Genomic DNA, 11,226 nt, shown 5'->3' with positions numbered 1-11,226 from the left:
ATTCCGAATACGTGTTGACTGTTAAGCAGTCCAAAGCACAAGTCCAATTAGTTGAGTTTTAAATTGTAATAATTGTATTCATTTTTGAGTAGTAAACAAGTAAATGATTTTATTTTTCGAATAATTGAATAATTCATACGGTAATCTTTGAAATTGAAACGGTTTTCAACTTGTAGCCTTGTAGGTAGTACTAATGTCTTTGGGATAGATCGACTCCCGGCCGTTCCGCGTAGTGTGTACATTCTTATCAAATTCACTTATCAATAGAGTCTCGTCATCAGACGAAAGCATGAGACAACGATACTTGTTCGCGATCGAATTATCAAAATCAACATTTACATTTACGCTGTCAAATTGTTTAGGATCGTTTATATTTCTGGAAGAATGTTAATTGCTTGATTCATTGATTGTGTCAACAAACTACATAGCAACGTCACATACTTAGGTACTGCTGGATTATATGATCTGTCATAAATATGGTTCTCCTCGAAAAGGCCAAAGTAAGTGCATTTCAATATTTTTTTTTACTGCTTCGATTAAGCGTGCTTAAAATGTTTACGGCTAAACACAATACATTTCTGACGATCCGCTACAAAACCGAGCGGATTAACAACAATTGTAAAATCATTTTCCTAACACTTAGCGACGTACACTGTGTTTTGTGTGTAAATAATCCACCGTTTATTAGGATTGGGAAAACTTTTTACTGATTACTGACGATTTTGTTATTAATCTGAAATGCTATCCATTTGGTGCCATTTTTTTCATAAATTATTTATGAGTTTATTCATTTTAGCATATGATTATAATAGATAGTGTTTCTAATAAGACAATGTCAGCTCGACGTTGATTGTATCTCTATATTTCACACACTCGTCACAACAAAATCATTATTTGTATTTTTTATTTTGTAGTTAACTATTCAAATTAAATTAGCGTGATTTGTTTCAAAGTATCAAAAATGTGTTAATCTAGCGTTCCTCGTTGATTTTGTTTAAAAATTGTTTTTTTTTTTTTTATTAAATGTTATAACCAATTTAAGTTGATAATAAAATAATACAATTAGATTCTTCAATATTTTACTTAAAGAAAATTTTCTATACAGCCTACTCAATTACCACTTTAGAATATTTGTTATTCTTTGTTTATTTGTAAAAAGGGTTTTATATACAACAAATGTTACGCTGGTAAACACTATTACCTGTATTATTTTATTTATTAATATTTTGTGGTAAGGATTAAGCACACTCAAGAATGTATTTCATATTTATGTAAAACCATTTATTCACCTCATAATAGATTCTTATGTTTTATCTACCCAATTGAAAGTTCTTAAAATTGACTATTAGTCAAACATAATAATTAAGTATATTGATTTGGATTCATTTATCAGAAACTCTTTATTGTTTATGTTTAAGTGTAATATTGTATTTGTTACTTAAATTGATTATCTATTCAACTTACTATTTACATGGTATGATTTCCTAAGGCTTTTTATATTTTTGTAATTTGTTGAAGTATTTAATACAATTAAATGTTACACCTGTTGCTAATTTTCAATTTCACTTTGATAGATAAACTTAAAATGTCAGTTTTTGATATGGACTTTTCATTGGCCTATAAGAAGTTGGTATTACCATCTGATTGATGTTTCAATATAAATTTATTTTATAATCTTTGTGAAGTTGGTCATCTGCCTGTAAATCATATTATTTTAATAACTTGTTTACAGTGGCATAGCCAGGGGGGGTTTTGGGTGTTCGGCCCGTATTTTTATCAAAAATATAATGTTTATAATATAGGAATACAATCATTTATTCGTGGTGAAATGTATTCTGTTATGCCGTATTCACATTATCGATTGCACTGGTGATAATAATCATTAACATTCAATTATTTTATTATTTTAACATGGTTGTAGATTTATTTTATTTTATTACTAAAAAAAAAACCCCCCTAAAAAAATCTTGGCTACGCCACTGCTTGTTTATATGTATAGTGAAACTTCCATATAACAAAGACGCATGGGGAACAAATTTTTTACACAATTACATATTTCATATCCTATATTGTATTAAAATAAAAAAATTAAAAATTATAAAAATTAACATCAAGTCATCAAATACATATCATATTATAAATCTTATTACACATTTATCATATTTATCTATTTGATTTATTATTGAGAAATAATTAGTGAGTTTTGTTTGTTTATTATTTTTATAAATTGTATTTTTTTGGTAAAATGTTTTGATTTTATTTACAAAAACAGGTTTGTTATCGAATAATTTATTTGTTATATAGAAATATCAGATTCTTTATATTAACGTATGGTTAACAATGAAGGTCATGGTTTGCAAAAATAATTTGTTAAATGGAAGTTTGTTATATAGGAACTTTACCGTATATAGATAGACATAGATAAATGTGTATATTGATCATCAACTTTGACATTATTGTTTATAGTGTATGATAGACCATAGACAGATAGATGTTAGCGTTATTTTATATTTGTATTTTATTATTTTAAATTACATGTAGCTATGTATATACCTCTAATGTAAATCAAGTAATAAAAAAATCTATAGACAATTTGATCTTTTTTTTGTTTGTTCTCTTGGACAATTGGGCCAGTTTTTTTCAAATGAAAAGTTGGCGACCCTACATACAGATAGAAGTAATATTATGTAGATATATAAATGCATTTAAGGTTTTTTTTTTATTTGTTTCCTTATAATTTGAATTTAGAATGATATAAGTATATAATAAACCATAACCATCACTTCACCAATAATAATAATAATAATAATAGATTTATTATTCTTTAATTTTTGTTGTGGTTGTAATGGTTGTTTACTTAAAATTTTAACTTAATTATTCGAGTTTCTATCTAAATAAATATTGATTACTACAATTGGTTCTATTATTGTAAATTGTGGACTAAGTCTTAACCATTACTTTCTACATCCTTATTCGACATTTTAATATTTTAATAATTATTAAGTTATATATTATTTTAGATTTTGAGTGTGGCTAATGAGTTTTATCATTTTTCTATTTTTTTTTTTTACATTAATATATATTATGAGTATTAAGTAACACGTTTATAGTAACATGTTTATATATATAGTATATAGATAGGTATTATTCAAGAAATAATTATTTAGATATAGAATAGAATATAGAAATTAACATAAATTGAATATAATAACATATTATAGGTAACTAAATTAGACTTAACAACTTTGCTAAAAAATCATAAAATAAATTAAAATTGTTAAGCCTTTTAAGTGTATAATATGTAACTATTTATAACTAAAAATGAATAAACAATTTAAATTAATGAATGAAGTTTAGAATAATTATGTTTTATTCATAGGTACCTACACTTTGTACATTTAAATTAAAATTTATAAAAAAAATTGTTTTATCTTAGTAGTAAAATTTTTATACTAATAAGTTTGATTGTTAGTTGGTATCATTAATGTAATTTGTTCTTTGTTTAACAGTTTTTAGAAGAGTTAAACATTTTGTTTAATACATCTCAGTCATCTGGATCAGTAAGAATAACAATGAAATTATGTAAGCTACTCATTATTTAATAATACAGTGAAATCTCTGTTTATAAATAATAAATGTGTAATTTAAAACTGTAATAGAGCCCAAAGGTATATAATATAAATTGATGTACTTATAGAGTAGTGGTTTTCAACTGGTTAAAACAACAAGTTTTTTTATAATAAATATAAATACGTAATAAAAATATAATATGACGAATCTTAATAAATTAATTAATTAAAACATATAATAAAGTACAATTTTGCTTACCTTATTTGATGTAAAAAATTAACCTCCCCCTAAACAAAAGAAAAATAATAATAACTGAAGAGAAGATTGTAAAGTTGCTCATAGCTAAGGCATGAGCTGTGAAAAGTGCAGTGTTCTGTGTTCAAAAGGTTGAAACTCACTGCTATAGATTATAATATGTATTAGTTTTGTTGTGAAATTTACAGTTTAAAAATGTTTGACGGAGAATAGCTGTCTATAAATAGAGGTTTCACTGTGTATAGATTTATGTTTTAGAACTTTAAAATTGATATGTTTATACATATTTAGTGCTATTGAATAAAGAACCAAAGGATCAAAAAATTAAAATTGAAGTTCCTAAGGAAAAAGTGTGTTTGATCAGGGCTACATTCAAAAACAAAAAAATTGAGTACTAGAGTAAGTGTTGATTTTGTTGTAAAATTGGATATCAGTTATTAAATAAAACTGTTATACCATTTTTGTACATAGATAACTGCCGATGAAGTGAGTTCATTCCAAGAAGAGTATTGCACATTGCTGAAAAATTCGTTAAGTAGTTTGAAAAAGACTAAAAAGTTAAAGAAAAAAGTCATGTCTTAAAGTGTACAACATTGTTTGTAATATTTCAACTATTTTTTCAAACATAAATGTTTTTATGACTTGTACACAGTTAATGTTTTTTTTATTAAAATAAGATTTTACAATATGGTTTTTTTATTTTAATCAAAAATTTACAAATTTAAGTACCTATGTAATAAGTAATAATTATATGCAAAACTTGATAAAAAAAGAAAGTATTATACCTAAATATTTACAGCTTAAATTAGTAAGAATAATCTTATGAGTTAAAATATAAATCATAAATAATATAGTAAAGTAAAAAAAAAATTTATATTGAAGATTAGAGGTAGAAAATAAAACTAATAGACAAATAAAATAAATTGGTGATGTTGAGTTTACAATGACATTTTCTCCAATGGAAAATATTCTAAACAACAAAAATGTCTATATATTCGTCCAGAGTAATCAAAATCACTAAAATCACTAGAATTGCTAGAATTATCAATGTTAATTATTTGATGTATAAGATAGTCATTTAATTCAGCCCTTTTTGGACGAGGACTCATATTTACTATTTAAAACAATTATTTTTTAGCCACAAAATAAAGTACTATATACCCGCATAAAATGTCGTGTGACTGCTGTTAACCACTTGGTATATAAATAATACGGGTATTGTGACCATCGGCTAGGTACCACTTAAATCTAATGCAGTGTTTCTCAATCGGTGTGTCGCCGGGTAAGTCCAAATGTGTCGTGGGAAGTACTAATATTAAATTTATGAACATTGTTGACACTATAATATTTACAAAAATTAATAGGTATTATTCTTATTTTTTTTTTTATAGTGTGTCACAAAGTAAGAGAATTTTTAATAGTGTGTCGCCATAATACAATAATTAGAACTACATATGTATATTATTATTAAACCTAAATATTATAATAATTTAAAATAATGCTTTTGTATTACATTTTCAAATTTTAATACTAACAATTGAAGCAGGGTCGGACTGGTCAATACAACAGACTGGCTATAGCCAGTGAGGCCCCCTTTTCTGTAAAACTATATGTAGCCCTACATAATAAACAGAAAATTTGTTATTATAAAGTATACATGAATGTTATGAACTGTACATTTATAAAATAAGAGTAATCAAACATAAAATAATACAGTATAATAGTTTAGACGGACACAACATGTTTGTGACGTTTTAATGTTTATGTTATCTACATTCTATTGATCAAAACTGTAAAAAGTCCATGTGCAATCAAATTGTTGAAAGATTTGAATTTACATTGTAGTGAATATTATTCAGATTTATATATTGCACATGAAACCTTATTAACACTTTCTTTGATATAAGTCTGATGTGAACGTTTTTTCTCTAAGTTTAAAATTATCAAAACTCGACTCTGATCACTTATTGGTCAAGACTTGTTGGAATCCTTTATTTTCTGAGGTAGACATTATTAATGAATGGAATTATGAGGACATAATCGATAAACTTGCAAACACATCCAATGAACTTAAAAGATTGTTATTTAATTATTATTTTAGAATTTAATTTATCCTAATAATTATTACTATATAATTGAAAGAAAAACATTAAATAAAGATAAATATGTTGTCTTGAGTGACAATTGTAAATTATAAAGTTTATTTGTTGATAATAATTTTCAGTGAAAAAAATTAATCATCTTTTTCAAATGAATTATATTTATGACTATTGTTGAAGCCTTTTGTAAGTGAATTACCAGCGAGGCCCATATTAGCCAGTCCGACCCTGAATGAAGACAATTGTATAAGCTAACAATTCAAATAATTCGATAATTTTTAAAATCTCATGATATTTCCAAACAATTTGGACGACAATTTGGTATTTATAAAAAAACACTTTTTGTGCAATTTATAAGATATTTTTTAATATAAAATTAAAGGCTCTATTTTATTATATTTTACTGTAATATAGATAGGTACCTACTATACATTTTATTTTGTACAATCTAAATTATATGAGTATATATCATAATAGTCAACATTTAATAACTTATCGGTAAGAAGGTATCACTGAATAATATAATATATTATTTCTTACATTATAATTTTAAATTAACTAAATATTTATAAATTAGAAACCGCCGATAAACATTACAGCAATTACCACTTGAATTAGGTATATTATATTTCTGTGAAAAAATTGTTTTTGTTATATATTTTCTGCATAAATGTTAAGTACTAAGTTGGTAAGTAAAAATATGAAATGAGTCGCGAGTGAAATATTCTTTTTTTTAAGGATGAATAACATCTAATCTGATTATTTTATTTTCATGAAAATGGACGTATTTTATTATTAAACCCGGATTCCTTAATTCGGCTCTGTGCTCTGTGGCTCTGTTCATATGTATTTTCGTACTGTAGTTGACTTTATATTTTATTGTAACTTACTACAATATACACTGTATTATAATAAAACCAAAGTCTCACCCCCCCCCCCCATATTATTGTAATCAAACTTACTTTAAATAAGTAGGTACAATATGATGTATAACGTATAAAGCTAATGGCCTCTGTCGACGAAGCTAAAGATTAATAATTACAAAAAAAATAAAATAAATTTATCATTATCATAAATATTTATACGACTGTTATACTCGTTTGTTTTATTGAGTATTAATGTATTATTAACAGTGAATACAAATATTCCATCGATAGTAAACGTGTCAAACAATCGAAATTATAGATTGTGTAGGCACGTAGGTGTTGCCGTGTTGGGCGGGGTACAGCCACGGCGAACATTTTAAGCTCGATGTTTTTCAAACTTAATAATCGCGTATAGCTATGTATAATAATATTTAACAATATTATTATGCTCATTAGGTATAGATATTCAAATTTTAAATAAAATATTAAGTAGACATGATTATATTGGCACCACGACAGTTAACTATAAAATATTTATGTTTTAATTTTAATTTGATGCTGTAGGTACCACCTAATCGTTCACAATGTTTAAACCGGTATTTATGAACAAGTAAGTAGGTATAGATTGGTTTTTTGTATACCTACTTGTATAATGTTTTAACGACCGTGTGTTTGTTAATGTTTCCAGTTTGTTATTTTTGTTATTACCTATACCTATATCTACGAGTAGGTATATAAGCTTCATGAATAAATACATACAAAACGCTTTGGGAGTTTCTTCTAGAGTCTGAGTATAAAATGTAGCATGACCTATATCTATATAGAGGTACCTATTACATAATACGTTTTAACAGACAGTCGGCAACAAGTCCGGATTAAGGGGGGGGGGATAAGGAAGGCAAGGTCCCGAGGCCTATTTCTATTAACGAAATATTTTTTAGAACCTACTCGCGTTTAAAAAAGTTTTCAAAAAATTCAATTATTTTACTAGTAGGTATCAAAAAAAAAAAATATTATTAAATGATAAATTCATAATAAATATTAAAATTTAAAATGATTGGTATTTGAATATTTGATTAAATTTATAATTCAAAACGAGAGTTTTGAATTTGTTGTGAATTTAAGTAAAGTTTTGAATTTAATTTATAAAAATATGGTTTTACGAAAAATCATTGCAAGGTATTTCTAAACTTTATAATTGCACTTAGATTACATTTTCCTTCTCAGTAGTCAATTGTTTAGTCAGAAGAGCATTTCTTAAATTGACACGAATACAAAATAAATATAGAACAAGCCAGACTCAAGAAAATGTAATATTATTAATATATTAGGTATATATTTAGCAAATAATATTTTGCCATTTTAATCGATTTTAATAAAAATGCAATAATTAGCAAAAGAGAAAGCAAGGAAAAAATATAAGTTATAAATCTTAAACAGCTATGAGCTTGCAGTGTGGCGTCTTATATTAATATTAAATATATTATATATACTATTTAGGTGAAATATACATAATATTGCATAATTTTGTATTTTTTTTTTTGTAATTTAACAAATTATATCATGTTATATTAAATAATAATTAAAAAATACAATTACATAATTTTTTTTGAACTTAAAATTTAAAGTTGAAAGGACCCCGTACTAAGTGTAGTGGTGTCCCAAGTGGTCTTTAATATGGCTTATTGATCGCAGAGGAATAATTTCTTTAAATTTTCTTTTAAAATCATAATTTATACATAGTATAATAGTTTTATTCACCGTTATATTTTTTTTTAATCATAAAGGAACTTTTTAAGGTAGTTTCTGGCGCCACCATTGTTACAATACATGCTCGTGTGCAGAGCGCTATGAAATTAGCCGTTGTACATATTTTTATGAAAGATTTCTGGTCCGTTTGTTATTTTATAGATTTTTTATACTTATTTTATAAGATCACAATATTATAAGCGTTAGCGGCATCGTACACAAATAAAATTAGTTTAACGTATTAGTGTATTGTGTTATAAAAACGATAGATAATATTAAAAAGCTTAACCGTCTGCAACGTATTCTTTCATCTGCACTTGTCGACTATCGCCAACTGCGACTGCAGACTGCTTATAAATAATGATTGGTACAAAGGTATATAATATAATATAAGATAGAGAACATAGATATAGATAAGATATATATTATATAATATATCTCTACAAGTATATCTGTCTACACATAAAAATATTTTCCTTTAAGATTTAAGTAAATATTAGATAATAATTATTGTAATAATTCGTAGAAATTTAAACTTAATTACAATATAAGCATGTTGTGCAGTAGGTGTAAATAATAAATTGTGTAAATTCAGCAGATAAATAGATAGATTATAATTCAGAAAAAAAAAAATTAAATATTAAATTATAAGTACCTATCTAATATAAAATAGTTGTTGATGCTTGGGAATTTAATCGTATTAATAAAATGATCGAAATGTTTACTTATGGGTAACTACAACTATAATGTTATCAAATATTCAAGAAGATTATGTAACCTATGTTTTCGTGCAAATTACTATTCCAATCTGTCAGTCTTTTAAGTCTTAGTCTTTAATAGAAAATCTATAATAACCCCTGAAAATATATATTATCATTTAAAAGTGACGAGAACATGAATACTTATTAGTTTAATTTATTATTATTAATACTTTATTCCGTACAAGTATAGTTAGTATATTAGGAACCTATACTAAATTATCGAATTTTTGTACAGGCACTTGAAATCTTAAAATTACATGATTTGTTTACTTAATATGTAGGCAGGTACTTTAATCTTCATAAACTTTATTGGTAATGTTTGTATTTATTTTGCACCTATTTATTTGTATAGGACTATAGGTACCTCCTAAAGTACTCTAAACTCTTTTTAAAAATTTTTTTTTTTATTTGTATTTTATATTAGGTATAATAATCAATCTTTAAACTTGAAATGCTAACTTATATAAAATAATATAATATATTATTGTTTAAAAAAAACTTTTACTTTTGAACAACATAGGTATATACATTTATAATTTATAAAAATGGCCCAAGTATATAATCAATACTATCTATTTTACATTAAAAAAAAAAAAAATTAAGGACTATAATCATATTCTTAAAATAAATATTTTAATGATTAAAAAACTAATCGTTTGAATTTTGAATGAGGTAAATTAAAATTTTTAAAAATATTACTTACTAAATAATTCAGACTAAAAAAAGGGGGTTGGGTTCTCATTATTCTCATTTGAAAAATAAAATTCATATAATTATACATTATACATAAAACGTTACACAAATATTTTTCACAAACCACTAATGTATAAATACGAAATATAATGTATAATATGAATACGGATAATACAATGTCAATTGATAGTTGTTTCTCAAAATTGACTCCGAACAGTCCGAACGCCGTTGAATGATTTGGATCGTAGTGAACTTTTACAGTGATTATGCCTATATGCCTATATGGATATTTGTATTTTATTTTACATATCAAACAACTAACACATTGATAATTTTCTATTATAATAACAATTAAAAAATAGGCATTTAATCAACAATGTTTTACATGCATTTTTTTTTACAATTTGTACACATAATATATAATAATATAGAAAATAATACCCGCTTACTGTAAAAAAAAAAATTCAATAAATATAAATAATATAAATTAAATAAATCAATATTATATCATATTATGGTAAAAATGGTATTTGTCTTAAAAACATTTTTGAGAACATTGTTGGATATAATTTTAACATGTCTATACTATATCGTCTATCATTAGGATTTAGGTCTTAGGTATCATTCATACAAATACATTTTTTAGTTATAAGTTATAACGCATAAATACCAAATACCATGATAATGATTAAAAATCGATTTTATTAAATTATTTTTCACGCTGTCTGTATTAATATAGGTAGCTATTTTAGTAATATTTTCGTTATTTAAGACCAATTTGGCTCTGCAAGTTTTCTTTGAGCAAATACATGTCGAATAACCGCTAATTTAAATTTAAAATTGTTTAGCACCAATAGTTGTTTGCCGTTTTGGCTAAACATTTGTGTAAGTTGAAAGTTCCATTTTAAATACAATATTACACGACTCAGCACGTTCTAACCTAACTTGTGATGATCTTGTGCTTGTGAAGAAGCCAATATTTTGTATATTGCGTTAATGCTTAAAAAAAAATTTGGATTTTCCTTACAAATTTGTCTCCAACATAACATATTAATTAAATTTATTTTATCTTATCTTATACCATCAGTACTTCGATGTACATGATTATAATGATCATAATTATTTAAAAAGTATATTCGTTATCATTTAGTATCTGGTTAAATTTTTGGTTTTGAATTTAAATATAGGTTCTTCGCTTTCCCTTTAAAATTAAAGTCGGTACTCGGTACAGAT

General features: G+C 24.9%; 1 pseudogene; it reads left to right on the top strand.

The window, feature by feature from the left end:
* The first annotated feature begins 257 nt into the window (after positions 1-257).
* LOC132926477 (uncharacterized) lies at positions 258-4,513 on the top strand (annotated as a pseudogene).
* The last annotated feature ends 6,713 nt before the right edge of the window (positions 4,514-11,226 follow it).

The sequence above is a fragment of the Rhopalosiphum padi genome, chromosome 3 (assembly GCF_020882245.1).
Source record: "Rhopalosiphum padi isolate XX-2018 chromosome 3, ASM2088224v1, whole genome shotgun sequence".
Taxonomy (NCBI): Eukaryota; Metazoa; Arthropoda; class Insecta; order Hemiptera; family Aphididae; genus Rhopalosiphum; species Rhopalosiphum padi.
This window is presented reverse-complemented; position numbering and strand designations above follow the sequence as displayed.